Here is an 8,654-nt window from a genome sequence, read left to right as displayed (position 1 = left end):
GGGAATTCAACCCGGCCAAACTATCAACATAATGTCAACAACCATACTAACAATTTCCATATTCAATCCAAAATACATTCTAACACTTCCATTAACATTCTACTTCCTTCAAAAGACTTTTCAATCCCAATAAAAGCTATAACAACCTTATAATTTATATTCCAACAACACCATACTAACATCATTGTCTTCCCTACATGCAAAGATATTATATACAATTCACATAATTTCTAAAACAAGTCTCCAATTACTACAACTTCACTATGCTCATCCAATTTTTCATTATCAACATAACATCCACAACAACAACAACCAAATATTAGATAAAATAGTTAAACCATCTTTCCTACACACACCCATAGGCACACGACCACAATATAGTTTTTCTCTTCCATGAATTTCATCCACTTTTACATGCTACAACACACAAAATCTCCCATAACATATAAAAAAGGAATTAAACCTTACCTTTTTCTTCAATTCCTCACTTAGCTAGAAATCTCAACTTGCATGAACTTGTGTTTTTCTTGCTCTAATGAACACTCCACCTTGCTAAGGACCCTTTAATTAGTTGCTTGGCTAGGAAGGAATAATTATTGATGAAAATCTTCCAAGGTTTTGTGGTGGCCGAAAATGGTCCTTAGGTTTCTCTTCTCTCTTCTTTGTTTTCTTATGTTCTTGGAGGTTCTAGAGGATTGTGGGAAAAATTAGAAGACTTGGTCTTCTTTTATTCCCATGGATTTTTAATCCAACATGGGCTTGGCCCATCAAGAAGGATGGATAGCCAACCTTGGCCCAAAAAAAAAAAAAATCAAGCCCATTTTTTTTGTACTCCATGACAAATTTTAATTTTTTTCCAATTTCCAAATTTTCCCTTCATCTCCCTCCATAATTCCACGAGTCATATGGCGAATTTACCTTTTCGCCCCTAGCCTTTCTTATCATTTCCACTCCTAAACTTTTCATAAGCAACTCATATGCCAAACAAAACAAAAAATAAGGCTTTTCTTGTTGTCTTCCCGCGATTGTCTTGAATTTTCCGATTGCACAAAAATGCGGGATATAACAGAGTTGGAGCTGAAGCCCCTTCTTGTTCTTTTATAATAGGCGGAGTGGGAGAAGTATTAGATGGAGCCTCATTATGTGATTCGCCCTCTTCTACATTCATTGGCGGCTCTCTTTCTACCCGCCTTTTCATCGTAGTCTTGCCTTTCTGGGCGGCTGTAGCTTTTCCCTTTGGCGGCATTTGTGAAATCATAGCACACTATTAAGGAGGAGAAAATCTTATAACACAGCTGGATCGCACGATCTCTTAAGATGAAAGATGGTCAATTTTCCTAAATGCCCTGTAGCCTCCTGTTTATTAGTGTGGCGCGCAACACACCATAAACAAGACTCTACTAGACACGGCTCGTAGACACTTCCTAGGACTGAACTGCTCTGATATCACTTTTGTCACGACCCGACTAGGGGCCATGACGGGTACCCGGGGCTAACCACCGAGCACCGCTCATACCATTACCCATCGAACACATCAAGCGTTCGTTCTTTAATCTTATACTCAAATCATAGGAAAACCATTTTTCACTTTGAAACATAATTACTTTTATATAGATAAGCCCTTCGGCTATCAAAATATATATATATACACGTGGGAAAAATCGTGAGACCATACTACCCACACATGCGTATCTACGAGCCTCTACTAGAGTACTAGACATATGGACGGGACAGGACCCCGTCATGCCCAAAGCATATATATACACCAAAGAGTAAATCAATGGCACCTCTGAAACAATGGAGTGCTCTCAAGTCTACTAGCTCCTACGAGTCTGGACCACCTCCCTGTCTACCTGTGGGCATGAACACAGTGTCCAAAGAAAACTGACGTCAGTACGAACATTGTACCGAGTATGTAAGGCGTGAATGAAATAAATATAATAGAGAAATCATAAAACATAAGATGAGGATATAACCTGCGTAACTTTTAAGGACGGATACATTTCATACATATACCATATATAATCATAGGACATGTATCATCATAGCGCATATATCATCGTATCATATGTATATCATCATCATAACCCGCGTCCGGGTAACCATCATATGCCGCCCACTAGTGGTGTCATGCCCGACCCTCTAGGCTTGGTGTAAACATAGTAGCCCGCCTTAGCGGTGACATGCCCGACCATTTAAGCACGGTGGAATCGCATCGTCATATACCCATCATAAACTTAACATTTTCATACATTGCATAGGCATATCATAAGCTTAGCGTCATTTTACATTTATCATCAAGCATACATTAGAACTAGAAGGCATCTGTGGCTATGTCGGGGTGTCATAAGGTCGTGAACCCCCGATTACATTATGGAGTGATCATAATCATCATATCTCACCTTGAAGGGACTAACATTTTAAGGTGAGTGCACACAAAGAAAAGCATCAATGGAACCATACTTAGGATCATTATTCATGGACATCTTATTTTACTCTAGGATTCTTTATACTTAAACTCATCATCATGATTATCATGCTCGTATCATTTCTCTTTTCTTCATCATATGCGCATGTAGCTCTTTATAGTCATCGACTCATAATTTCTGTTATTTAGGAAGATCATGGAAAGATAGGAAGATTCATGCCATAGGAGTCATGCCTTAGAAGGAAAGGATTAGCCTCACATACCTCTTTCGTTTAACAATTCTATCGCTTGATTGTTCTTCTTTGATGCTCGCGTTTCTACCTTCAAGAAAGTTCGTATTAACATTAGCTAATCGATTATAAGAACGTGCTTACTAAAGCTAGGGAAAACTGGGAAGCATTTTCTTTGTTTATACAACTTTCCTCGTATCACATATCGACTCCCAAGCATCCATAACAACATTCACAATATTATAGACAACAATCATCATTCACCTATATTATCCACATTTCACAATTTAACTTGAATTCCTCCATAGCTGTGGTCATAGTTCACTATTGCATTTTCTCACATATAATACTTATCCCATGTTCTAAATGTCACTTATAGCATACTTACATTCACAACATATCGATATTCATGAATCATCCCAAACTACACTCAAAATCTCATTATTCCTATCTTTGTGACCCATTTTCTATCTCCTTCCATAATCTAAGTCTTTCAACCTCTCATTACCTTAAACAACATGAAAAGATCATAAAACTTACCTTAGATAGGGTAGGAATAAGCCTTGAGTAGAAATACTTCTCTTGCACCAAAACCCTAGTTCACTTCCATTGGAATTCCTTGGCTTGGATGAACTTTAATGTGTTTCTTACACTTAATTTTGTTGGTTTGATGAAGTTGATCATGAATTTCGCTTGGGTTCTTGTGGATGAAGAGTGGAGAAGGTTCTGGAGAATTCTTGAAGTGTTGGGTGAAAAATGAAATGAAATAATGAACTTGGGTCTTCATATTAATAACTTAAAAATCTGACCCGTCGGGTAATTATACGGACACTTATACGGTCCGTATAAACTTATACAGTCCGTATAAGTGACCGTGAAATCACCCCATCAACTTCTCGCTTCTGTGACCATTATACGGCACATTATATGGTCCATATAATTTAATACGGTCCGTATAAGTGACCGTATAATCCCATCAGTGAGGGACCTGCACTGTGACGATTCTGCGGACCATTATACGGACCATATAATTGGTCGTATAATCTATCTCTTCTCCGATTTTGTTCTCGTCACTTCGTTTGATCTCAAATCCTTATGGAACCTTCTTCGCACTTGTTTAACACTTTATTAACAATCTAAGGGGCATTATAACTCTTCTCCAAAACAACATTAAGCCATAATTAATTTGATACTCATAAATCTTGCTCGACACACAACATATACCTTGCTTTCCTTAACAACTTTCGTCTCCTACCTCAAACGTCTTTGAAATCTCATTTAGAATCATCAAATGTTATTTATTACTTACAAAAACATCGAATACGTCGTACCCTTCGTTAGTCTATTCACTGTATGTTAACGGAAAAAAAAATCGGGGTGTAACAACTATCTTGGCATGACAATCCAAGATCGCGTGATGCGATGACAACCAAGTCATACCCAATATAATATCAAAGTCTACCATATCTAATATCATCAAATCTACCCAAGTAACATATCTCATAAAACTAACGAAGCAAGACCGAAACACTCGATCAACAACAACTAACTCTCTAACTGGAGTAGACACATGGACAGGCGCATCAAGACGATCACTAGTCAAATCCCAACCAACAGAATGATAGGCAGATACATATGAGAAATTAGACCCCAGATCAAACAAGACTGAAGCAGGTCGATGACAAACATAAATGTTACCTAAGATCACTGCATCGGAGGCCTCAGCCTCGGCCCTACCCGAAAAGGAATAGCAAAGACCAGCACCGCGACCACTCTGGTCTGACTGTGCCCCTCCTCCAGAGGCTTGAGAACCGCCTCTACCTGACTGGTGCCCAACCCTAGACTGATGAGATCCTCCGTTGTCACATCCTAACCTTACTAGGGTGTGATGGGCACCCGACCCTTACCTAGGGCCGAGCGAACCCTCTGACTCTTATTACGCACATAATATCTTTGAACTCTTTAATCAAATACAATAAAATACATAGTAAAACTTTCGGAAATATCCTTTTTCTTTGTTCTCAAAACAAACAAAATCTGTAATCATATAGAATTTATATCATAACACAAAGTGACACATCGGCTGATGGAGCCGCTTACAGAACTGACAACCAATACCCACGACTCTGTCTGCAAAGTCTCTAACTTCAATCAAAAATCATAACACATATACTCTGACTCGGCAACACTCCAGGAACAAAACGGAGCTTGCCAACTTCGCTGGAACATCTTCTGTAATATCTTCCACTCATCTGGGTGTACCTGCGTGGCATGAAACGCAGCCCCCGAAGAAAGGGGGTCAGTACGGAATATGTACTGAGTATGTAAGGCATGAAATACAGAAGGCAGAACCATAACCGAAACAACCAGTACCAGAGTGAGTACACTATCAAGAATACTAAAAGTTTTACCTTCCAGACACAAATCATGTATACCGATGTCGTATGTCAGAAGAAGTACAGAAAATAAGTGAATCATCCAGAGTGCCAAAAGAGCTTACTTTTCAAACACGGATCATGCATGTCAGAATCATATATCCCATATGCATATAACGTGCCCCGGCCCTCCAGTGAGGGACGCGGTAAGTCATATATCATGTATGCATATAACGTGCCCCGACCCTCCAGTGAGGGGCGTGGTAAATCATATATCATGTATGCATATAACGTGCCCCGGCCCTCCAGTGAGGGACGCGGTAAATCTATCATATGTCAATATCATGTGTCATATATGCATGTAACGTGCCCCGGCCCTCTTTTGCGGGACGCGGTGAATGAAATCATGTGCCATCCTGGCCACCGCCCCGTCATCACATCATAATGTCATCATATCATATATAACATGCCCCGGCCCGCAAGTGAGAGGGACGCGGTGAACAATGCAGAGAAGTACGCACGAGAACATACCCTGGCCCGGGACGCAGTGAAGGACATACTGAGACTTGCACGAACAGAGTAGTGCGAAACCATATGCACATAAATCAAGACTAGATAAATACGTACACATACCGACCTTTGAAGGATCATAAACATGTTTTGGGTCAATCCGAGTTAGTATGAGAGAGTTACGGACATTTTTACCACAGAACTTTTACGAACGTTTCAAGCAAATCCAAGATCATTTACGAAAGTTAGGGACATTAAAACTTACAGAACTCATTTAGGAACAGAATTCTTTATGCTCGTCTCGTTATTCAATCATATAATAAGCTCAACTATATCGAGCGTACTCATATCAAAAGTGAATAAGAATCATAGACAAACTCAGAAACCTATCAAACGGAGCTTCGGAATCATGGATACATATCCAAACCATATGAAGTAGCTTATTCATTTATTAATCATACAATAGACTCAACCATATGAAACATGCTCATGACAAAAGAGAATAAGCATCATAACCAAGCTCGGAATCAAAGAGTAGAGTTACCCCAAAGTGTGTGTCATGTCATACCTTACTGAGCTCTAGGACATGCCAAAAGAAAGAAAGGGTAAGCCTTACATACCTGCTCCACGTCCTATTAGCTACGCTTATTTATCCAAGCTTGCTAGTCTACATACAAAAGAATTCACATAACCATTAGATTCATTGACATATACTTGTCTTAGTCTTTCAAATAAATTCATTTATTTTCTGCCGAAATTTCGGTAGCATCTCCCCTGTAAATACACCATCCCCGAGAATCTAACTCGGCCCAAATCATCAACAACAATCCGAGAATTCAACTCAGCCATATTATCAACAACAATACCAACAATCATACTAACAACTTCAATAATCAATCCAAAATATATTCTAACATTAACAACTCTTATCACATAATTCAACGACATTTCATTTGTATCCAATTCCATCATATATAGTCAAGCCAACATCAATGCTTACACATTCAACTACTTACCCAAGACCTTACAAACACAATTCAAGAATACTTCAAACAAGTCATACAATATTTAAAACAATCTAGCCAATATGCCATTTGACCCGAAATCTTCCAAATGTGACAAGAACCATAACAACACACTTCCTTCTTTCAATTTCAATTACAACAACCCAACTTACAATCTTCCAAACACATGTCTTCTTCCCAAATTCATGAATCATGTCAACAGCCCATACATTAACAAATTTTATTCTTACAAATATAAGAAACCACACTAATGTCACAGTAACTTCTTCAATAATGCACAAACAATTTCAAATTCATTTCAAGCCACCAAACCTTCATTTTACATCATAGAATCTACAACACAACAATCAAACTTCTAAATAAAATTAATTCATCACTTCTACACCACCACCACTCCATTCGGCCACACCCCTATAGTTACATATTTCATGAATTTCATTCATTCCTCACTCTACAACATATACAAAGCATCCATAATATATGAAAAGAAGATTGAACACATACCTTTCTTCACTTATCCCTTCTTGCTCGGCTAGGTTCACCACTTGCATAATAGATGCTCTTATTGCTCCAACAACCCTTCCATGTTAATTAGGGCCTTTCATTTGGTGGGATTGCTAGGAGAAAATATTTTTTTTGACCAATTTTTCTCAAGGCCTTGCTCGGCCATGGCATAGCCGAATGGCTCTCTTGGTCTCTCCCCAAAGTTCTTGAATTTTCTAAGGGGTGGAAGATGAAAAATGTGTCTTATTTATCCTTCTTTTTCCACCATTTATCTATATTTATATTTAAGTCCCTCAAATACAAATATGGACACATGGGCCTTCTCCCTCTTTCTTGAAACTTCTTAAAATAATGGGTCAACATGCCTTGGCCGGCCACCTTGGCCTATTTCAAGAACTTTGTTGAGTTTTTGTGAAATTCCCATTTTGCCCCTAGCCTTTCCACAATATTACCATGAACCATTTTGCGAATTTTCCTTTTTACCCTTGGCCTTTCTCAATATTTCCATACTAATAATGTTCATAAATAATATTCATAACCAACTTGCACATTAAAAAAAAATTGGAAGGTAGCCTTTCCTTTAACTTACCACGACCACCTTGAAATATCTGAATGTATAAAATGTGGGCTATAACATCCATGGCCTAACTGAGCACCGCCTCTGGCTGAAGAACTACCCCAGCCACTAGGTGGCGCCGGAGTCCTCAAAGTCTGGAATTGAGAACCCTGTTGGGACCCACTCTATTAGGAGCTGGGACAATCCCTCATCAGGTGAGTAGAGTAACCACAAACATAGCAAGACCTAGGGCCTGGAGGTTGATACACAGAAGCTGATGAACTAGAAGGACCACCACGGTCAGCTGGACAAGTGTAGGAACCACCATAGGACTATCTAGCGCATAACTACTGGATCTAGAAGGACCACCTGAAGAAGCCTGCAACGCGAACTGAACAGGGTGGCTGGGGACTGACTGATAAGGCCTAGATGACGGTCCCCACCCCTATAGCTACAATTACTCTACCCACCATGATGATGTGGCCTCTTCTCACTAGACTCTCCCAAAGATCGAGCCTTGGCAGACTCAACACCCACAGCATGATCAACAACCGCCTGAAAGGAAGATCCCAAAGTCACCAGCTGGAGAAAAGCAACATGGAGCGAATATATAAGCCCAACAACAACCCTACGAACCCTTTCCTCCTCCATGGGAACCAACTGAATAGCATACCTAGCCAAAAATTGAAATCTGTCCTCATACTCTGACACCGACATGCCTCGCTATCCCAAGTGAAGGGCTGTGGATCCGTCCAAATGCTAGCCCTAAAATGCTCGTCAATCAGCTTCGAGACTCAGGCATGAAGAACGGAAGTCAATCTAGTCATGTACTCTGCACTCAGAAAAGAATGCAGCAATGTAAAATCAGTACAACAACACATACTGAGTAGGTATTAGAGGCTGACAACAGTTAGATAACATATGCATAAGAAAGAGACTGAAAGTTAGATATGCTCACAATCACATATAACTCAACATAGTCCAAGAATATAATATCTAGTACAAAATGTCCAAGTCAAGTATATC

The sequence above is a fragment of the Lycium barbarum genome, chromosome 8 (genome assembly GCF_019175385.1).
Source record: "Lycium barbarum isolate Lr01 chromosome 8, ASM1917538v2, whole genome shotgun sequence".
Lineage (NCBI taxonomy): Eukaryota > Viridiplantae > Streptophyta > Magnoliopsida > Solanales > Solanaceae > Lycium > Lycium barbarum.
The sequence above is the reverse complement of the archived record's forward strand: the minus strand, read 5'-3'. Positions refer to the sequence as shown.